This window comes from Sus scrofa, chromosome 7 (assembly GCF_054392235.1).
Source record: "Sus scrofa isolate SSC_HxYL_T2T_F1_AM1 chromosome 7, Sscrofa_HxYL_maternal_Yorkshire_Landrace_v2.0, whole genome shotgun sequence".
NCBI lineage: Eukaryota > Metazoa > Chordata > Mammalia > Artiodactyla > Suidae > Sus > Sus scrofa.
Genome location: NC_139389.1, coordinates 7938357 through 7961870, shown reverse-complemented (window position 1 = coordinate 7961870; position 23514 = coordinate 7938357). Strand labels below are relative to the sequence as shown.

General features: G+C 46.4%; 1 protein-coding gene and 1 long non-coding RNA gene across 6 annotated transcripts in view; one reads left to right on the top strand and one right to left on the bottom strand.

Annotated features, from left to right (window-relative positions):
• LOC146401174 (uncharacterized) overlaps positions 1-23514 on the bottom strand; it is a 1049691-nt gene that overhangs the window by 906038 nt on the left and 120139 nt on the right. The window lies entirely within an intron of this gene.
• The window catches only part of NEDD9 (neural precursor cell expressed, developmentally down-regulated 9), a 290141-nt gene that overhangs the window by 155485 nt on the left and 111142 nt on the right, over positions 1-23514 (top strand). The gene's annotated exons all lie outside the window — the stretch shown is intronic.

Here is a 23514-nt window from a genome sequence, read left to right as displayed (position 1 = left end):
CCCTTGCCTGCCTCCCCCGGGGCCACTAACTCACAGCAGAGCTGAGTCAACCATTCCAGGGGAAGACTGGTGAAGAGTTTATTCACCCCACACTTCTAGCTGAAATGAATGAAACCAAACTCGGGAGAAGTCCAAGTTTACCATAGAAGGCAAAGCAGAGACAAAAGACCGCCCCGTTGGCTGTATCCTTAACATTTTAGATTTAGCTCAGGTTGTTTTTCTGTTTTGAGGGACGATGCCAATCATCTCCTAAATAAATGGAGACAATGATTTAACAATTCTGTCAACACTGAGAGGAAAGAGAAACCACCGCACAGAACACGCTGTGTACTTTGGACTGGGGTGGGAAGGAGGCGCACGGTGCCTTCGGGGGTGACCTCTGCTCTTTCCTTTTATCCAGGACCTGTCAGAACTGACTGGTTCCATCTGGAAGTTCTGTCCAGTGATCTGGAATTAGAGGAAGCTGTCCAGTATGATTTGAGCCCTCTTAACTGGGTCTAAATAATTCTTTACATGTAAAAATGAAAAGCTTTCATTCTTGTTTCATTCTCTCTTATTTATTTATTTATTTATTTATTTATTTTTGGCTTTTTTTTAGGGCCGCACCCACCGCATATGGAGATTCCCAGACTAGGGGTCTAATGGGAGCTGTAGCTGCCAGCCTACGCCACAGCCACAGAAACACCAGATCCAAACCATGTCTGCAACCTACACCACAGCTCACGCACGGCAATGCCAGATCCTTAACCCACTGAGCGAGGCCAGGAATCGAACCTGCGTCCTCATGGATGTTGGTCAGATTCCTTTCCACTGAACCATGAAGGAACTCCCTTGTTTCATTCTTGTTTCTTGGTGGGGATGCTTTTTACATTTGGGGAGGGATGCCTGTTCATTATGTGAGCGTCTCTGGCTGAGAGCAGGGCATAGTGCATCCCCACTGTCTAGGCACAAAGTACCAGTGGTGTCTACCTTCAGTCAGCGTCACAACCAGCCACCCCCTAACACATCATTTACCAGGAGCACTCGGTGGGCAGCACTGCCCCACTGAGCACACTGCGAGCTTATTGCTTTAGAATCTAGAATGTTAGCACCACCCGTGGAGCAGTTAGGTAGCTGACTTATCCTTTTTTATTTTGCCAGCTGATTCTGCAGACCTCAGATTTGAGACCCACTCTGACAGATCTATAGAGGGGTCTTGAGTACCCCATTTTTTCCCCTAGAGGGGGTGGTACAGGAGGGAGACGGGGAGAGAATGTCACTGGTCCCCTAAGGCTGTGAATATATTCTGTGAAAACACCCCCACGTGTGGAGCAAGAGGCCTTAAGCTGGGAGGACTTGTGCCCCAAGGCAAAGGATTTTCTTCTCCCTCTGTGGGAACTTGGTCCAGGTGCCCTCCGTGTAGGGGGCCCCCTCCCCCAACTAACATCCTCAGGCGGGTCAGCAGCTTCAGATCCCTAGCTGGCCCTCTTGTATTTCCATCGTCACGCTCTCCCTGTATTTCAGACGGTGAGGCACCAGAGTCAGAGGATCACAGACAGTCAGACCTGGAGACGAGCTCTTAGGTCACCCAGTCAAGTGTTTTTCAACCTACCGATGTCTGTTGGTTGCGAAGGTACTGGAGGGGATCCACAAGCTTTTATATTTTTCAAAAATGGCATCAGAACTCTTCCACTTGCTTTCTTTATTTTTCTTTTTGGCTGTCCTGTGGCATATGCAGTTCCCAGGCCAGGGATCCGATCCTAGCTACAGTTGAGACCTAAGCAGCAGCTGCGGCAACTGGGGATTCTTAGCCCACTGCCCCGTCTGAGTATCAAGCCTGCGTCCCAGCACTCCCCAAACACCCCCCATCCCACTGAGCCACAGCGTGAACTCCTCCCTTTACTTTAAACAAGACTCGCAGGTATATTAAAATATCACTCCAAATGCAATAGTTGGCATCCATTTAAATAAAATAAAATAAAAACTGGGGAAAAATTAAAAAATAAAATATCAAGGGTTTTTTTTTCCCCCTTTTGCTTAAAACTGCATTAACATGGCACATAACTGATGATTTCATGCTGACAAAAAATGCTAATTGACAGCACTTCGACTCACCTATGACTCAATATTACTTGATGTGAGTCTCCTGAAAACATGGACATCATTTGTGGGAAGAAGTTAGAGAAGGGGTCCTTCATGAAAAGAGGCTGGGGAGATTGTAGGTTTTCTCTTGAAAACAAGTTGGTGGCCCAAGATATTCAGTGACTTGCTGAAGGTTAGACAGCTAGTTAGTGTCCCAGGGCCATGGTGACCATGCCATACAATGACGGTACCCATCTGTGCCTGCTGTCTCGGCACAATTATCAATAGTAATCTCTCTCACCCTCAGAGGAGCCCCAGTTTGCATAATCGATTATGTGATCACCCTGCCTAAAACCCGAGTCTCTCTAACTGTCGGTTCACCACTTGTCCCACGACACAGCCCTTCCCCTTTCTCTTTGTGTGTGTGTGTGGGGGGGGGGGGGGGTTTCTCAAAACTTTTCCTCCTATCTGATTCCATTTCTTATGTTTTCATAATTCTGTCATCCTCTAAGTTTAGGTGGCTATAAATGACAACTGCAAGTCTGAACTGCCTGAACCATGGGGGCCTTTGGTTCCTAAGTGGACAAGAAAGCAAGGCCCCCCCAGGAGCAGGAGCAGTGGGGCCCCAGGCCGCCCTCAGCCTTGACCAAGCCTTGGAAAGCCACCCATGTGTTCCCGCATCCTCAGTGATCAGGACTAGAAGTGGGTGGGGGCTAGGAGTCTGGTGAACTTCTGTGATTTTATTTTATTTCATTTATTTTATTTTACTTTATTGTCTTTGTAGGGCCACACCTGTGGCGTATGGAAATTCCCAGGCTAGGGGTTGAATCGAAGCTGTAGCCACCAGCCTACACCACGACCATGGCAACTCAATATCCAAGCCATGTCTTCAACCTATACCACAGCTCACGGCAACACCAGATCCTTTAACCCACTGAGCGAGGCCAGGGATTGAACCCACCTTCTCATGCATACTAGTCAGGTTCGTTACTGCTGAGCCATGACGGAACTCCCTGTGATTTTTATTTTTAATAAATCCTGATGAATTGAAAAGAAATTCAGTGTGAAACACTGCCCATTAGGCTATGAAAGTCTGCTGTGCCCACTCAAGTATAATGTTCATGTTCTTTGGTAATACTTTGAAATCCTTTGTGAACAATAAAAGTTAGGTATAAGCAAAAAAGTGTTTCTCATAACAAAATAAAATCCCTTTTCCTTGTCTGCCCCACGGGGCCAAAAATACCAGTGTCTGTAACTGGTATATCAGTACCACCCTCAAGAATTTCTATGTCGTAAACACACAGTGCAATTTGGGAGGGTTCCCTAGCAAGCTGTAATCACGAGCTGAGAAGAGCCTGGCTCTGCAGCTGTGCTTGGTTTCTTTATTGCTTTTAATCTGCAGCAGAACTAAATACATGTGTAACAGGACCTTTTGACACCAAAGCTCAGTGGACCTGGGAGAAACTGGTTAAAATGAAAATTGGTTCCCTACAGAGTTGGGAGATAAAAATGGCGTCTTTTTTAACGTAGGGAATTTTGTTATACTGTTTAATTAAGAGGCCATCGTACAGATAAGCCTATCTTTCTAATGAGCTCTCTTCCTGACAACCTTGGAAATATCTATTCACCAACTTACTCTGTGGTGAATCACACAGGCTCTGATGCTGCACTTGGGTTTGACTCTGCCCTGCGGCTAGGAAAGCTGTGTGATCTTAAGCAAGATCGTATGTAACCTTCCTTGGCCTCAGTTTCCCCAATTGTAGAATGAGGATACTAGTATCCACCTTATACATACTAATTGTCTCGTAAAGAAGGAAGGTAATAATGCATGTAAATGCTCAGCATAGAGCCTGGTTCATGCAGCTGCATTCTTTAATCAAATGTTTCTAAGATCAATTAGATGACAAGTATTGCACGAGGCTATGGGGCTTCATAAGTGAATAAGATAAAGATTCTGACCTGCAGTCCTTATATTCTAAGGGGGGATGGCAACTATACGAACGAATACTTCGGTGGGGATGTGATGTGGCATGGCAAAGAGAGTGTACTGACATGGTGTCGAGTTTTGAAGAGTGGATAAAAATTCTCCCGGCAGAGGACCTGACAAAACTCTTCAAACTGCTCAGGTTAAGTAACCATATACCTTGATGAGTGGGAAAAAATAATACAATTTTATTTTGGTTCCAATCCAATTTTTTAAAAAAATTTATTGGGGTATGGTTGATTTGTGGTGTTGTATTAGCTTCAGGTTTACAGTAAAGTGAATCAGTTATATATATATATATATATACACACATACCCATTCTTTTTTCCCATATAGGTTATTACAGAACATTGAGCAGGCCTCCTTGTGCTATATAGTAGGTCCCTGTTAATTATCTATTTTACATTTAGTAGTGTGTATGTGTTAATCCCATCCTCCTAATTTATGCCCCCACCCATGGTTTCCCCATTTGGTAACCATAAATTTGATTTTGAAATCAGTGAGTTTCTGCTTGTAAATAAGTTCTTTTGTATCATTTTTATTAGATTCCACATATAAGTGATATCATATGATATTTATCTCTCTCTGTCTGACTTACTTCACTTAATATGATAATCTCTAGGTCCATCCATGTTGCTGCAAGTGGCAATATTTCATTATTTTTATGGCTGGGTAATATTCCATTGTATATATGTACCACATCTTCTTAATCCATTCTTCTGTCAGTGGACATTTAGGTTGCTTCCATGTCTTGGCTATTGTAAACAGTACTGCTGTGAACATTGGGGTTGCATGTATTTTTTTGAATTATCATTTTCTCTAGATGTATGCCCGTGGGTGGGATTGTTGGGTCATATGGTACTTCTGTATTTAGTTGTTTTTTTTTTTTTTAAGAAATCTCCTTACTGTTCTCCACAGTGGTTGTACCAAATTGCATTCCTACCAACAGTGTAGGAATCTTCCCTTTGCTCCACATCATTTCCAACATTTATGATTTGTAGGCTTTTTATTGATGGCCATTCTGAGGTGATACCTTGTTGTAGGTTTGATTTGCATTTCTCTAATAATTAGTGATGTTGAACATCTTTTCATGTGCCTTTTAGCCATCTGTCTGTCTTCTTTGGAAAAATGTCTATTTAGATCTTCTGACCATTTTTCGATTGGGCTGTTTGGTTTTTTTGTCCAGCCCAATTTTTACAAAGTAGACTAATTAAACAGGTAAAACAGAGCCTGCTCTTTGTAAGTTTCATTCTCCTTTCCCCCAGCCAAGCAAGTAGAGCTGGGGACTCTGTGACATCAGGAGGCCTGTTAGTAAATAGAGCACATTTTCCTGAGGTCCAGGCCATGTGGTCTTCTCTTCTCTCAGTTCTTGGCCCAGATCTACTCAGAACATTACAGCAGAGTGACCTGTGATGGAGTCCACTCTCTCAAGTACTCTCCAAATTCCCTCTAACCTGTATGGAAAGACTTTTCCATAGAAAGTTTCCATGTAAACCTTAAAAGGTTTATAGAAGACCACTTTGGGAATGTCCATCAGGTTGGGCTTCCTGCCCCACAACCTGATTGCCATCCACCACTGGCACCTCACAAAAACAGTGGCTTTGGCAGAGATGGATCACATTGCTGAGAAGGCTAGGTGAGTTATTCCACAGCACACGCAAATGCTTTATCTGGCTGGGGCCCAGATTTCAAGAGATTTGGACATGTTGTTTCACGATGAGTGAAGGTGATGTTTTCAAAAATTTCCCCGGAAAAAAACTAGGAAGGAGAGAGAGAGTGGGCCCATGAAGGTGAGGGGCAAGAAAATGTACACTACCTTGGGTTTATCCTGTATGGGACTCACTGTGCTTCCTGGACTTGAGGGAGTGTTTCCTTCCCCATGTTAGGGAAGTTTTCAGGTATTATCTCATCATATATTTTCTCCAGTACTTTCTCTCTTCTGATTCAGGGATGCCTATAATGCGAATGTTGGTGCATTTAATGTTGTCCCAGAGGTCTCTTAAACTGTCCTCATTTCTTTGAGGGAAGTTGGATAAAGGGTAGCTTGGATTAACCCCACAGGGGAGCTTGGAGTTGGTCCAGGCCACATGCCAAGGCTGTCCTGAAGGGACAGCACAGGAGCTGGAGTGTTGATACCTCCTATTCTGTGAGCCATGGGTTCTGTGTTGCTCCTGGGGGACATGAGTTCCTGGGTGCTGCCTGTGCGCACAGGCCAGTGGATTATTGATGACATTCTACTGTGACTGCAGGAAGAAAAGCATACAGGCAGGGCTCAATTCAAAATGAAAATGTGGGAGCCCTTTTTGAAAAAGCATGGAAAGGTGCCATTAGAGGTACTAAAATAAAAGCTTTTTCCATTCTTCCAGTCTCTCTTCACTTGTCATGGCTTTTGTTGCTTTTTTTTAAATGCCACTATTGAATGCCACTCTAAGTAAAGGAAAATTTAAATTTTAAACGTTAGCATAAATTTTAGCCCTTTCATTTCAATATTGTGTGGTGCCTATTTTAAATGCAAATATAAGAGCATTTAACACATGCTAATCATCAAAATTACACAATTTGCATATTTCATTCTTACCGTAGCAGAAGAAAAGCTGCACAAAACTGACTCATCTGCTTTTATTTCACTTCTTGAGGCATGCACATTTTACCAACAAGCCCTACCTTCAGCTTACTGATGAGTAAGGAAGGATTGAAAGAGAAGGAACAATGGGGGCCCTTATCTTTTTCTTTCCTTCTCTGTCCTCATTTTCAGGTCAGTCAGGTTGATGCCTAATGCAGGGAAGTAACATGAGTAAGAAAGAACAAGATAGGGCTCTTTGATCATCTGTGTTTCTTAGAAAACCACTGCCTTCTTTCTGGGTTAGAAGCACGTCTTGTTTCAGATGGAAAGTGTGGCCTCTTGGGGCTGCTGGCATCCTTCCCCGTCCGATAACTCAGCTGGAGACGAAACACACTTAGCTGGCACTGGCTTTGCATCTCCTTGAGGGTCCACTGGAATTCTGTGCTCATGGGAGCGTCTGTGGGAGTAGCAGCAAGAAAGGACAGACACACAGACCGTGTGTATCTCCTCTGTTCCTGTGCATGCTCCGTTGCCTGATCAGAATTCACTTACAAAATACGAGTTGAAAGAAAAAACGTTTAAGACTTTTTAAATGAGACAGTAGCGCATTAAACCCAGCATAGGGTCTTTCTGAAGACGGAGTCCTGGGGACCACCCATGTCACACACCGTGATGCTGGCCCTGTGCACAGCAAGGCCGCATGCATGAAAACGGTCATGGGATCCCTGCAGGTGGAGTCTGAGAAAGAAACTTGGAAGCCAGCCCTGCACACTGGGCGTTTGTGGGGAAGGAGTCCAGGGCACCCTAAAAGATTTGTTTCTAGAGCTAGAGCCCTGGAGCACAGGCCATGCCAGGAAAGACGCGACAAAAAGAGACAGCGGGCCAAGTGAAGGGAGAAAAGCCGGAGAGCTGGTTCACTGGAACCGACTGGAAGCACCAGGGACGATCTGGGAAATGCAGCCAAGGGTCAAGGAGGGAAGCAAGACCATAACTAGCAAAGGACTGTCATAAACCAGCAGCCACTGGGATCTGATCCCAGGCCCGAGTGCCCTCCCTGGGTCCCTCTAAGCCTGTGAGCTACCCTCCACGCGCCTGGACTGGGCTCCTTGGAGGAGCCAGCCTTGCAGGACGGCATGGCCTTCCAGGTCCTTCCTATCATTCTACCCTCTTGGTACAACTCAGACACCATTGCTGGGAGCATCTTCCCTGCCCTGCAGAGAACAACACTTCTGCAGAGTATTTCCCAGTTATTTCATCATGGACACAAGCCGGAACCCGGCTACATTGAACATGTGACGTGGGACGAGGTTAAGGGTCATCCGCCTGCTCGCAGGGCACTGGGTCCCAGGGCTCATCTGTGACTCTTTGCAGTCCAGCAGCAGGAGCCCGTGACTCGGGAGGTGTTTAGCTACCTGCAGGTCTCCTTCCATCACCCGTGATTCCACTGTCTGCGTTAACTCAGCACAGGGTTTCTCGACCGCGGCACTCTTAGTAATCTTTTAGCTAATAGCGACAATTCTCTGTCTAGGAAACTGTGCTTTGCACCAGAGGCTGCTCAGTGGCCCCTGGCCTCTGCCCCACGAGATGACATAACACGTCCCAGCTATGACAACCAAAAATGTCTCCAGACTTTGCCCACTGTCCCCTGGGGGCATAATCAGCCTTGGTGAGAATCAACGACTTTGAGCATGTGGGTCCCTGCTCGGTGCCGATAGAAGATACTGCTTTCAACTTCTGCTCTTAGCTGGAAATATTATTCCACTTTTCCATTAGCCTGTGTCAGCCGAAGCATCTATCACCTTGTCATATCCTTCACTCCTGGGTGTGTTAGTGAGGCTTTAGTGGGTAGTCAAGCCACTTGGTGTCAAGTCTCCATGCTCCGTGTCCATCCAGAAAGAGTTCTAGGAGCCTTTGGAAACTTCTCCAAAGCGTATATGTCCTGAGGCCTACTAAAATTTTTATTAGCATACCATCCCTTTTCTCTCTCTCTTAGGGTCCCGGATACTAAAATCTAGCAAGAGCTCAGGTTTGTCCTATGGCTTATCTGATTTAATCTGCAAAGAGAAAAAAAACCCCGTCCTATAAAAGAGCATATCCGTGTGTACAGGTGGGGCAGTGGGGCTGGGAGGTAATAAAAAACTTGCCCAAGACCACACACAGGAAGTAAACTGAATTTGGGTCTTTCAGCTGCTAATTAGAGGTCCTGGACTTCTAGCAGGGGTTCTCAACATTAGCGCATGTAAGAATCACCCAGGTGTGTGTGTGTACAATGCAAGTTCCCAGCACCCCACCCCCACCCCCCTCTACCACCCCCCCGCAACCACAGGGACTCAGTAGGCGGATCTAGAGAAGCCCTAAGAATCAGGGTTTTAAAGAGGCATGTTCAGTGATTCTGCTGCAGGTGGCCTGGGCATCTCACCTGAGAAACACTGAATTCCATCCTGCTCTGTTGAGCCATGACTTCTGTTGGGGAGGGGAGGAGAGGAGAGTGGAGCAGAAGGACGAGGATTGGGAGAGATGAAAGCGTTCTGGGTTCCCTCTTATATCCCCACAGGCTCGGCCAGGGGCCCGCCTGGCCATACTGTGTCCAAAACTACAGTCTCACCGGATGCCCCTTGACTTCGCCTGCTTCTCTGCAGCCAAGGAGCATCTGAATGGCTGGTGGGTCCCCTCCACTCAGGCCTCAGGGGCCAGAACCCAGACCACCACAGCCCACCTGCCCGTCATCCACAAAGCACTTTCATCAGCTTAGGCTGAGTTATGGGAATTCACCCAGTCCTAGCACATCTGTTTGTCCACAGATACTTTCAGAAATCTTTGGCCTTCCCCAGGAGACTTTCCTGGAATCTTTGCCTGCCCTGGCTTGATCATGAAACTCCGGGATCAGCCCGGAAGTTGGATGTCTGCTCACTTGAGCTTCAAACAGTCTGGCAAAGGAAGGGTTCCAAGACATCTTGGTATGATGTGTTTCCAGCAAAAAAATATTAGCACAACATAATAAGAATAATATTTGGAGGGCCCAGTTCCCATTAGAATTCAGCAAATAAAGCCAGAAGATCTAAGGTTCAGATCTAGTTTAAGGGAAAATAATGACTGAAGCAGGTTTGAATTTCAGATGGGTTTCTCCCAACTCCCTCAAGAGACCAAAGAGAAAACCTGCAGAGAAACACAAAACCATGCTCATTGTACCCACTACTAATTTGCAAGCAATTGTGTGTCTGCCCTAAAAAACCCCACTGGGTTCACCACACTTTGAAATCAGTCTCTGTGATATAACACATCCAGCTCTCTGCCCACGTCGAGGACAGAGTTTAGCGTCTCTGAATCATGACTGCAGTGGTTGCTCTTCTAACCAGGGCTGCTGGTGGCTTTGGCTTGTATTTGGTGAACTGCAGCTTCAGGAAAGAGCCAGTCCTCCTCTGTGGTGCTGATCTAGCACAACTGTTGTCTTTAATTGGTCTTCCCCCAGCCCACCTTTTCCAGAAAGCCAAACCCAACTCATGATTGTGCCTCTAATCCCATGGACCATTGCCAAGACAGGCTGCCCACTCAATGAGCTGGAACCTGAGAAGAGAGGCTACTGTTTGTGGGGCTTACACCTCTCCTCAGTGTGGGAGGCAGGGTACTGGGACCCATCTTCACTGCCACTGTGTGTTGTCATCCCAGAGCTGGATCCCAGACCCTAGACTGCTGGTAACCCAAGGGCATACCTTCCAAGAGGATGTCCCATGAATAAAAACCTCTGTCTTTTATGAAGGAGGAAACCTGACCAGTATTCTGTGAGCACCATCTGTGCCTTGAACCAAGAAAGGCAAGATAAGGATCTGACGTCTCCAAAGACAGGCTCACTCTCCTTGTCGGGTGGGGGTCACAGACCAGACGGGAGCAGGCCACCTCATAACTGCAGCGATGGTGTCTGCTGTTGGGGGGATGTTTCATCAGAACCACCCCTTCCCCTCAGACGAAGCAGCTATCCCAATAGCCCACCTCCTTGGAGGCTTGCCAGAGACCCTGACACCTGGAAGGTGCTGCCTTGGACCATATTCTGGTTACTAGATGGGGGATTCTTGACTCAACTTAATACACTGTCATTCGGCCTTTGAAGTCATGACAGTGGGCCAGGTGAGAAAATTTGGGAGAGCAGCACAAATTGGCATTTCCTGTTAGAAACATAAGTCCAATATCCTTCCAATGGTAGAGCTGTGAACTTCACCCGTCCAGGTAAAGGGACCATTCATGCTTTATCCATGGGACCTGGAGCAGCAGCAGAGGACTGGACAGTAGGTGGTGGCAGAACAGTCCCCGGGGGTTGTCATACCTGGAACCTGGCACTGGGGCATCTGGTTGATTCTTTGATGAGTGAGTGTCTGGTTGACCTTTACTTGGAAAGACAGCAACAAATGGCCTTCCCACTTGTGTCTTAACTGTGGAAGCCAGAGCTTCCACTTGGGCAGGGCTGAGAGATTCAGCAAAATAAAAATACAGGCCACCCAGTTAAGTTTGAATTTCAGATAAACAACAAATAAATTTAGTAGAGGTTTTAGTCTATAATTTTAGTATACAAACTATTTGTTGTTTATCTGGGATTCATATTTAACTAGGGTGGCCTGTTTTTCATCTGTCAACAGTACCTGTCCCAAGTCAAGTCAGGAGTTGTTTCTCACTTGTCATTGACGGTGAGGATGGGGAACCCTCATTTTCAAGGAAAAGCACCATTTAAGCTTACTTCCCTGAGTGTGAGTTCTGAGTCACTGTTTTCTCTGTCTCAGACACGGTAGAATTTTAGGCCTGTTTTCTGTTGTGGAACGTGAGGACTAATGGCCTGTGTCCGCAGAGAGGGAGTGTCCGATCTCATTCCTATAATGCTTCACGGAGTTAGGAGTTCCTCTCTTTCATCAAGGGGAGGCTGTTGCTGGTTGGGGTGGACAATCGCCTGGAGCTGGAGATGGTAGCGAGTCTAGCTCTGCTGTGATTCCTGGCCCAGAGGGACAATTAAGACATGACCCTATTGCTAGAGCTGTGCCCAGTGCACAAGGGTTAGTGTTTCTTCTGCTCAAGAGAAAGCAGTTTCAAATATTTTCTTTACTAAGAACAACCAACAGATTCTGATAAAGACATTTTTGTTGGTAGCCATTGATTTCCCTCTTCCCCCATCTTTCCTTCCATCCTCAATCCCTCCCTCCCTCCCTTCCCCCCTCCCCTCCTTCCCTCCCTTCTCCCCCACCCTGTCCCTCCCTCTGTCTCTCTTACTCTCCTCTTTTGAATAGTTGACAACACAGGATAGCACTGCTTAGAACCTCATAAGAGGTATACAGGCAAAGCCTCCCTCCTACTCCTATTTCTAGCTAAGCTCCCCACCCCCAACTCTCAGCCACATACACATCCATAGACACAGGTAAACTACTGGTGTTCATTTGTTTCGCTTGCTAGAGTTTTTTTCAATGTATATATAAGTGAATTTAAATAGACATCCTTATCCCGCAGCCACAGCCTACAAAACCCACTGACCTGTACCTGCACCATGCTCTTCTCACTTAGCAGGTTTCCATACATAAAGCCTCTATTCATTCCTTTTTACAGCACCATAGTACTTCCATTGTGTGGATTTATGTAATTTATTTAACCAGTTGTTCCTGGTATTTTGCTCTTATCAACGACGCTTTACCAGGTAACCTCCCACCGTGTTGTTTTTGCACCTGTGCAAGTGTATCTTTATACTTTGTTTTTTTTTTTTTTTGGCATCTGAACAAGTATATCCGTAAGATAAATTCCTGCAAATGACTCGGTCAACACGTATGTGCTTGTGTAATCCTGATAGCTTCAGACAAGTCACCTGTCATAGACAGGGCACTGACCACACTTCCTCCAAGGGTGTGGCAGTCCCTGTTGTGACTAGGCTTTGTTGGGAGGAGGAAGGGGTCAGAGATTGTGGGTGGGTATTTCATCACAATACTGGGCTGCCCATCACACTGTGCCAGGTGTCATCGTTGAAATTCTTACACAACCCAAGGAGGGAATATTTTAATTTTTGAAATTATAACTAAATAAATTAGGCCTCTTTGGCTGCAAGTAATAAAATACCTTTCAGCTCGGCTTGGTGGGGGGTAGGTAGCGAGAAAGGAAGGAAAGTGGTCACCATAGGACAAAGATATAGCTCGTGGTGCAGAAGTGTAGCTCTGCTCCCAGTTCATACCTGGGGAGGGGCTGAGTGAATGACTCAGTGTGTGTGAAGGTCTTTGATTCTGAACTTGGGTGGGGCACAAGGTCCCAGGTCTGGGCAGCAGGGAACAGTATAAAGCATCATGTGGTCCAAACTGGAAATCTGGAGCCTACCACTCTGAGTGCGCTGAGCCACTGGGCAGATAGAACCACAAATAAAATGATTTATTTTTGCCACTTTAATAGTATAACAAGAAAGATGACAAAAATAGAGCAGACACAAAATGAATCTAAGTGCCCAGTAAATCTCCCCTTTAAATCACCCCAGCTGTTTCTGAGGTTATCGTATCGCTGTGGCAAAAAATCAGTCGGGTATGAACTGGGCAAATTCTCATCTCTGAAACTGTTTCTATTCAGCAGGTAGTTTCCTAAAAATTGGTTATCAAAGATGCTTTTGAGAGTACAAATAATTTTTTTAACATTTTTTAAAACAAAAGCTTCTCTTTCATGAGTATCCAAAAAAAATAAAAATAAAAATAAAAAAAAACCCAAAAACGTCCCACAGATTTTAGGGCTGGCCTATAGAGTATCTTTCAAAGCGATGTATGATGTCACTTTAGGAAAGTGAGCTTTTTTCAATCTAAAGACAAAACGGCCAGGAAAAAAAGCAGCCAAGTCTCTGAGTAATCTTATTGAAGGTTCAGTTTTCTAAGTATGACCTTATGCTAGCAACAGCTCCTAAGTAACAAGAAAACAAGCCAAGCTAGGAAGTCCCGCTTCTACGAGACAAGAGACTCCAAGACGGCAAAGTCTGAAGGCTAATTCTAATTATGCAAGAGACCTGAGTCATCAACGCCATCAGATCACAGGCAGCTATGCTGTCTCCCGCCCTCTCCCTGCAGGTCTGAAGCACATAGGCGCTCATAGACCTCATCCATCCCACATCTTCCCTTTACTCTCCCTTCCTTCCTGGTTTTCTTTTCTTTTCTTTTTTTTTTTTTTTTCCTTTTATTTTCCCTTCTATACAGCATTAGTCAGGGTCTCCATAGAAACGGAAGCTGTGTGTGTATGATTAATTATAAGGAAGGGGCTCGTGTGATTATGGAGATGAGCAGGTCCTAAGATCTGTAGGGTGAGTAGGCAAGCTGGAGACCCAGCAGAGCCAGTGACTGAGCCTGTGTTCCAGTCCTTGTGTGATGGCTGAGAGGCAGCAGAACCCTGGTGTAGTCTGAAGCAGGTCCAAAGCTAGCAGACCCAAGAAGAGCCAAGGTCATGAGTCAAAAGCAGGAAAATGCCTTTGTCCCAGTTGAAAGGCTTTCGGGCAGGAGGCGTTCTCTCATACTCCGGGAGAGCCAGTCTTCTGGCTGTGTTCAGGCCTTGAACCTGAATAGGGTCCTGTTCCCCCACCCCCACCCCCACCCCACCCCCACCCCACCCCCACCCCTGATTAGGGAGGGCAATCTGCTTTGCTCAGCCTACTTATTTCAATCATTTCAATTACTCAGCTATTAGCCCCACCCCAAAACATCCTCACAGGGACACTGAATAGTGTTTGACCAAGTAGCTGGGTACCCCGTGGCCCATTCTTTTTTTTTTTTGCTATTTCTTGGGCCGCTCCCACGGCATATGGAGGTTCCCAGGCTAGGGGTCCAATCGGAGCTGTAGTCTCTGGCCTACGCCAGAGCCACAGCAACGCGGGATCCGAGCCGCGTCTGCGACCTACACCACAGCTCACGGCAACGCTGGATCCTTAACCCACTGAGCAAGGCCAGGGATCGAACCCGCAACCTCATGGTTCCTAGTCAGATTCGTTAACCACTGCGCCACGACGGGAACTCCCCCCGTGGCCCATTCAAGGTGACACATCAAGTTAACCATCACAGATGCCTTCCGAGTCCTTGCACACAGGACACTACTGCAGTTGCTAAGACTGTGAGCTCTCAGGTCACTACTTCTGCTTCCCATTTCTCCTCTTTTCTTTTTTCTTTTCTTTTTTTTTTTTTTTTTTTTGTTCCCCTTGGCCACCCTGGGGTTTATGGAGCTCCCAGGCCAGGGATCAGATCCTAGCCGCAGTTGTGACAACGCCAGATTCTTTAACCCACTGTGCTGGGCCAGGGATCGAACCTGCCTCCTGGCGCTACAGAAGTACCACTGATCCCGTTGCACCACAGCAGGAACTCCTCTTCTCTTTTCTTTACGGTAAAGTTTCTAGAAAGGGAAATCTAGCCTCACTGTCAGGAATTTCTCACCTGTCACTCACTGGTCAACCCAATGGCATGGGACCTCTGTCCCCATCACTCCATTGAAATTGATTTCCTTAAGAAGGTCCATAATCTAATTGTCGAATTCTGTCCTCTCTTGCTTCCCATAATAGCACAGCATCCTGAATTTCCTCCTACCTCTCCAGCCTCTTTCCTTCTGTGATATTCCCTAGGGGGCCACCTTCGTCTTTTATAACCTCCATCCCCTGTGTCATACACTTCCTCAAAATACCAGCCATGCTCCCAAACTCAAACTCTGTATCTTGGAGTTCCCATGTGGCACAGTGGGTTAAGGATCCAGGTTTGTCACTGCAGCAGCTCAGGTCACTGCTGTGGTTCAGGTGGATCCCTGGCCAGGAAATTTCCACATGCTGCACGCACAGCAAAGACAACAGCAAAAATCTATGTCTTCAACATGCATCTCTCAGAGTTCCCATTGTGGCTCAGTGGTAATGAACCCGACTAGTATCCATGAGGATGCAGGTTCAATCCCTGGCCTCACTCAGTGGGTTGGGGATCCAGCATTGCCATGAACTGTGATGTAGGTTGCAGACACAGCTTGGATTCCGTGTGGCTGTGGTGCAGGCCGGCTGTGCAGCTCTGATTCAACCCCTAGCCTGGGAACTTCTACATGCCTGCCGCAGGCGCAGCCCTGAAAAGCAAAAACAAAAACCCAAAAAAACAAAACATACACTGTTCTTGGAACTGTAGTCTTGTGTGTGTAACTGCTCATAGATTCCTTCTCCACATGACACTCCCCACCTGAAACTGGGAACTTAACATATCACATTAAATTCATCGTTTTTGGAGTTCTTGTTGTGGTTCAGCAGGTTAAGAATCTAACTAGTATCCATGAGGATGCAGGTTCGATCCCTGGCCTCATTCAGTGGGTTAAGGATCCAGCATTGCCGCAAGCTGCAGCATAGTTGCAGATGCAGCTTGGATCCAGCTTTGCCGTAGCTGTGGTGTAGGCTGGCAGCCACAGCTCTGATTGGTCCCATCATCTTCAAACTTCCATGCCATGGGTGCAGCCCTAGGGGCGGGGCGGGGGGGGGTGCAGGCGATGCTGTCATCTACCCCATCTTCTAAGCTTCCACCTGGGGGACATTTAGGACAGCACCCCCTCACCCTTGCCCTCTAATTCCAATCAGTTCCTGTGCTCTAGCCTTTCTACTTCTACTTGCTAAATACCCATCTCTCTGCCTCTCCGCTGTCTCTGTCATGGGCTTAATCTGGACCCTCCTCATTTCTCACCTGGACTGCAGCACGGCTTTGAAATGGATTTCCCTGCACCACCGTTCCAGCTGCCTTTCCACTTCCCCCACTAGATTCACTGTGGTTTTTGTGACAAGCAAGTATGATCAAGACACTTGCCAGTTTTCAAAGTCTTCCCTGTTGTTTTGAGGATGAAGGATGAAGACAGTTGCAACAGCTGGGTAGAGAGGCCGTGAACTAAAACAGCGGCAACTGAGATGGAGAGATGCGGGGCTGGGGAGAGAGGAGCAGGAGGTCCTACGGAGCTAGAAGGGAAGAGATCCCATTACTGATTAGATGTCGGGAGTGGGGATAGTGGAAGCAGGAAGGAAAACGCCCCATCATCATCTGAGTTGGATGATTGAGTGGGCGTGGCCTCATTCTCCGAGACTAGGGACCGAGACCTTCCTTCCCTCGTGGTCTGTTGTGACCTCAGCAGGACACCTCATCTGGGGCAACAAGGTCTTTAGGAAACTGGGGAGTCTGGGCGGAGATGAGTTAGAACCTGGTAAAGAAGAAGAAGTAAACCTCTCTTCTGCCAGGAGGCTCCTAAAAGTTTGCTGGCAAAGACCAGGAAAAGAACCAGGACCATGCGCTCAGCAAGACATTACCTAAGTGCAAAAGGGTTTAAAGGACTCATAACTCTGACTTCCATCCTCATTTATTTCATGAGCATTGCCGTTCCCTTTTTCTCGGTCAGGGTTTTGGCTGTGTTTGGAATATCTTGCCCTTTGCAAAAAATTCTAAAACACAAATTGTTCTGTTGCTGTGCCTCCAGGGTGCACTAGATAAACCAATAGACAGCTCTTGTCATCTCACTGTCTTTTCTGAGTCTTACTCAGTTAAAACAAAGGAAAGGCTTGTTTGCTAGACCTTTGAAACATACCTGAGCATGTCCAATTCACTCAAAAGCCAATTCCCTCTAGGGATCACTCTGAAGGAACCCAAGTCATTTGAAAATCTATACACCAACAATTGATTAAATTGAGCCAGATCCCCCAGTTGAACTGTTTAGCCAAATTCAGGTATATCCAATACATTGGGGTAGTAAGTCCTCAACACATTTTTCTTCGGCACGGCCAGATAAGATTATTTATTGTTTTACACAAATCGGAAATATATATGCTATAACTACGAAGTTTTCATAGGTAACCTGGTTAGAGTCCTGAACGGGACCCAAGAGAAGGCTGATCTTTCTGCCAGAGAGCAGCAAAAAAATCTGACTTTCTGCTCTGCGAGCAGGTGGCTGATGGACTGTTTTATGAAGGGTTTAATTAACTCTGTCGGTCTTGTCTTAGCTACCTACCAAAATAAACTGTGCAAATCCCAACATGATAGAAGGACTCTATCATCAGCTTATCTGTGTAAGGCTCCACAGCCTAGGGAAATGAAATAACTAAGGAAGAGAAGTTAGTAAGTGTGTAGTTTTAAGAGGCCTCTATTTCAGGTGCTGCCAGTGGCCAGACAGTGAACAGCCAGGGAGCCCTTCTGGCTGCTTTATTCCTGGGCCCCAAGTTGTCCTCGGAGCCGTCAGGGGGATCCAGCCGGGTTCAGTGCCTGGGCTCTGCTTGTCATCTTGGTGTCCCCCTCAAGGGGACGTTGCCTGGCCCCCTGATGAGGGTCGGTCGTTATGACACTTTTACTCATAAATCTCACCCGGGTGAAGCCCCATTCCCTTGGGACACTACCCAGTGGCAAAAGGGTAACCAGGTAAATGCATTCAATGAATAATGGTCACTAATGATACATGCTTCATGTCTGTGCCTTTTGATTGAACAGCATTGCATTCTCACCACCACCTCCAAGGCCTTATCTCAAAAGCACAAGCAAAGTGGAAACATCACACAGTGTGACAGAGAGTCAGAGATAGAAATAGAGAGATCCTAGCTTTGATCAATAATACCTTTCCTGGTATCCCACCCACTATACATGCAGGTGAGAACCTAAATAAGACCTAGAATTGAGGACACATTTTTGTCTGAGCCCTTTGTCTTCCATTTGAGGAAGCTGGGGCCTGAAAATGGCTGTGTTGCCCAAAGTCATACCTGGACTAGAGCCCAGGTCTCCTGATTTCAGGCCACTGATCTTCCTGCCATGTTGTCAGTTGCAAATGGCCCAATGGGAGGTGAAAAAGGTTGGAGAACCTGGCTTATCTTAGTAGCTACCCAGGTCTCTTCCCATCAAGGACTTTAAATATAAGGTTCAGAGAGCAGACTAGGTAGACACCCAAGGAGAAATGGGGAAAGTGTAGACTCAGTGGTCCATTGCTCTCGGTCTGGGAAGTGGAATGGGTTGGCAGGAAACCAGGAGCATAGATTGTCCTGAGGGAGCCGTAAGAGCTGCCTTCCTCAGTTGTGGATATTCCATCCCACAGAAAGAACCATCCAACGAGCAGAAGCCCTGCCATTTTTATCCTAAGCCCAAGAGCACTGCCCCGCTTCTGGATTCCACCCCACCCACCCCTTCCTTTAGAAAGAGATTCTTTGTTGCTCTACCACCAATTCTCACAGACCTCCAGGGAAAGAGTCTACTTCATCATATGTCTTCATTCCATAAGCGTGTATTGAGAACCTGCTGTGTACCAGATGGTGAGCTGGGTCCTGGGGAAACAAAGATGGGATAGACACAGTTATTCTTCTCAAGAGCTCATCCTCTGGAGGTCCCACTCGTGTATAAGCGCTTGCTCACACATGGGTCTAATAGCCCCATGTGGACGGTGGTCATATTTCTAAACCCCACATGTCAACATACGGTCTGAAAAAGATTGCTTTTCAATCTTTTGATTGAAACTGTCTATATGAACATCCTTCAAAGGGTTAAAAATTAAATTGCTTTCATAAGTCCTTTAGCAGAGTTCCTTTACTGAAAAGAAATAAATTCTATTAAATCAGGCATTTTTGAGAAAAATCTGTGCTCTATGTTCATCAAACGTGTGCTTTTAACTTGTAAAATTTATAATCATAGGCTATTGCAGTTGAAAAGGATCTGACAGATCACCTAAGCTGGTAGAATTTGACTTTTTTAATTTATTTTTTAAACAATGAAGCCGTTTTTAAAGCCATGTAGCACCAAAATGTCCCAAATATAAAACAGTTAAACTGGACCTGCTTTGGTCCAAGGAGAGATGGAGAGCTCCCCTAAACTCCCCCTCCCACCCTGCCACTCAAGCTCCCTCAGATTTTGGAACTGCACCCCACAAAAATGACTATCAAACTAGCTCTCACATCCCAAATGGAGACCTGAGATCCAAAGAGAGTGGAACCTCATTTTAATGAATTACATCTGCAGCAAGCCAATTTCCCAATAAGGTCACATTCTGAGATCCTAGAAGTTATTCCGACTTCCACACATGAATTGGGGAGGGGAGAGGACACAACTCAACATAGCTCTGCTTCCTGCACAGTGGGGATGGAGGTCTTGGTCAAGACAAGGAAGCCCCCAACACCAGATCCTTAAGGGAGAGAGGTGAGCCTGTGTGACCACTCCTGCGGAGAAGTGAGGAGAGAGAGCGGGTGCACGGAGAGATGTCCCTAAGAAAGCAAGAGAGGATGGCGGTGAGACCAGAGAGAGGGATTAGCCTGAGCAGCGGGGAGAGACTTCCTGTATCATCACAAGGAGACAGAAAGGAGAAAGGGATGAGTTTGGATGCAAAAGGATATCCCGATATGAAGGAGAGGAGTCAAGGTTGTTGCTTCAAATGGTCCCAGCTTTCTTGTGAAGCAGGAGGAGAGGTTGCCTACTGAGGCTGACAGTGGAGTTTGGGGTTGGAGCTCAGTAGGTGGACAGGGAATAGAATCAGAGACTTGAGGACAGTGGAGAGAGTTTGAAATAGCCCTGTGCATAATAGACCTTAGCCAGCTGTGTCTCAAGTAGGCACCAAAGAGGATCGCTCATAATTGTATCAGAAAAATGGGAGAATGAGGGGTGAGTTGACCAGGGAACAGAGAAAGGCTGTCTAACAGTAACCAGGGCCCAGATGGCATTGGTGACCAAAGTTTATAGTGGCACCATCTGCAGGGTGTGATGTTTTTCCAGCAGTCCTCAACAGCTGGGAGATTGGTGGAGAGAAAGTAAACAGTTGAGTTCATCCAGGGCTGGGCTTTGCCCAGGAGGGTGCATTAAAAGGACAAAGGGACAAGGAGGCTGAGGCTGTCAGCAAGAGGAGGGTCCAGTGAGGAAGCTCAGGGGCCCAGGTGTGTAGCGAAGGAAGGGAGCAGTGAGCAGGCCATGCCTCTTTTTGCAGAAGAGCCGTGCACATGCTTCTTGCTTCCTGTTGAACAGAACATAGTCAGTGCTGCCTCCTGGAGAAACAGATGCTGCCAGATGTGGCCCACTAATGAGCTGTAAGCCGATGGGCTCCCAGCTGATCTTTCTCCTCTAAGGTGGTCCTGACTGGCCCCAGCTGAATAACAGCAGTTTGTACCCAGCGCAGCCACAATGGTTAGCGTGTACTCTGGGGACACATACCCCTATGAAAGGATGAAGTCAACGCCAGCTGCATCTGTGGTGTATTGGTTCACCCTCTACATCGGTTTGCTAATCCATGTGTTATTTTTAAATGCCGTACGGGCCAACCCTGTCTGTTTGGATTTTATTACTGTGATTCTTCCAAAGGCCCAGATTTTCTCTTAATATACATCTACCGATATTAGTAGCAGTCAACTCAGAACTCCAAGTTACTAGAATCACTTTCATATGCTGAGATATAAAATAATGGAGGAAAAAAACTTTTTAGTCATGTACTGAAAATACTCCCAGTACAGAATGATTAAAACTAAAACCAAACACCAAACCTTGTCAGGAGCAATGGAAATTCTCATACCGTTCTGGAGAGAATATAAATTGGTACAACCACTTTAACAGTCTGGTATTTTCCACTAAAATTGAATACACATACGTCCCTAGTCCAACAGTTCCATTCCAAGGTATACACACAACAGAAATCGATAAACATCTGTATAGCATTAATTATTCATAGTGGCCTAACACTGGAGACAACTCAATTGTCTATCAACATTACAGTGGAAGGCTATCCATACAATGGAATACTATACAGCAATGAACTGACAAGCTACACCGATAGGCAAAAACATAGATGAATTTCACAAACATAATGCCGAGTGGAAGAAGTTAACATAAAAGAGTACATCCAGTGTGATCTGTCTATTCAGCGTTCAAAAACAGGGACTAGTGACTAGTATACAGGAAGGCAGACTTCAGTAGGTAGAGTATAAAGAGGGAGAGGATTATCGTAATAGGTAGGACAGCTGCCTCTAGATGGGCTCACCACTAACATGTGTGGGCCTTAGATGGAGAACTGCATGTCATAACCCCAAATATTTAACAGTTGTAAGTTAAACTAACCCTCTATTAAGTAAAAGATGTTCTAGGGAGTTCCCATTGTGGCTCAGCAATAACAAACCAACTAGGATCCGTGAGGATTCAGGTTCAATCCCTGGCCCTGCTCAGCGGGCTAAGGATCCAGCATTGCCATGAGTTGTGGTGTAGGTCGCAGACATGGCTCGGATCCAGCATTGCTGTGGCTGTGGCGTAGGCCAGCAGCTGCAGCTTCGATTTGACCCCCAGCCTGGGAACTTCCCTATGCCTCGGGTGCAACCCTAAAAAGACCAAAAAAAAAAAAAAAAAAAAAAAATCCAAATAAAAGATGTTCTATCCTCCTACCTTGACAAATATATCTTCATGGCAACCTGGAAGACCAGAGACCTTAGAATTCTTGGACACCTTGAACTTCTCTCTGGAACATGTGACCCAAAAAGAAGCAGCTCCCAGACCCTCAGGCCTCCATCTTCTCCTCCCATCCCCACTCCATCCAGCACCTCAAGGGCCTTGTGCTCCAGGGGATATTTGGGGATGTGGTGTGTGTGTTTCTTTTATGGGCTACAGTTGAAGTATCTCAGAAATTTCACTAACCTTCGTCCACAGCAGCCTGCAAATATCCATCCCTAGGCTGCTCCTCAGGAAGGCGGACCTGGGGAGGAGCCCCCCAGGAGTGGGCTGGGAATCACTGGGACAGGGAAGCCCAATGCCCAGTGCTTGGTGCCTTGTCTAGAGTCATGGACTCCAGGTGGACATGGCCTCTTGGCCCCAAGGACCCTTCTCCTCTTGGAAAGGAACATGGCTGGAGGAGATCCAGAAGCCCCAAAGCACAAGTCTAGCATGAACTCCAGCTTGGGGCTCAGGGCAGTCCTGCCTTTAAGGGAAAAGACAGTTGTGTTAGGAAGGGACTGGCAAACTTCTGGGGTCCTGGCAGTATGCTGGGTCTTGACCTGGGTGATGGTTACATTTATGACGATGTATTAAGCTCTACATTTGTTTTATAGAGTGTTCTGTATGTGTGTTACATTTCACAATAAAGAATTAATGAAATCTCTCTATATGTATTTTATTCCCAGTGCTGCGGTTTATGGGATCCCCATAGACAGCTCAGCTCGGAGGGGTTGCCTTTAGGCCCAGACACCTTGGGCAGTTAAAATGCCTCAGGGTGTGAGGACCTGAGGGGAGTGGACAGATGCTGGGGACCCAGCAGCTCTCCCTGCTGTCTCTCGCCTGTCCAGACAGAGATCCCTGAGTGCCGTGGATGGGCTCGGGCAGAGCAGATGAGTCATGGGCCCGTGGCCTCTTGCCTAGCCACGGCAAGTGCCCCCCCGGGGTGGGGGGCATTCCTTTTCCTCCCTCCTAGCCAAGATTATAAATACTGTGTTTATCAAGCCGAAATTACAGGAGGCTGCTCCCGCCCTAATAGAAGTGAAAGGAAACCAATCCCGCATTCTCCTCTTTGGAAAGCAGCTCTAGGAAGACGTCCCCTCTCCATCAAGGCAGCTGGGTGGGTTTATTCCAGTTTGCTGAGCTTCTGCTATGTCCCAGACACAGTCCTGACTTTTTTGCTCCACATTTTAAAACATCCATTTAGTTTTGATTTTTCATTCTTGATAGCAAAAACACTTTCCATCTACAAAGATTCAGATTCCTGATTCTCAGGAAGATTTCCAAGTGCCCCACATGGTTTAAGCATCAGGGGTTTTTCTGAGATATTTCAACTGCAGTCCATAAAAGAAACACACACACCACATCTCCAAACTGAACTTTATGGCTGAGAGATGATGAAGGGAAAGTGAAAAACTGGCCAGTACTAACCAACCAAAAGCCCAGGCAGGTTTTGTTTTTTTTCCCCCCAAAAAAATCAAATTCTGAGCTTTGCATCTGAGCTGTTT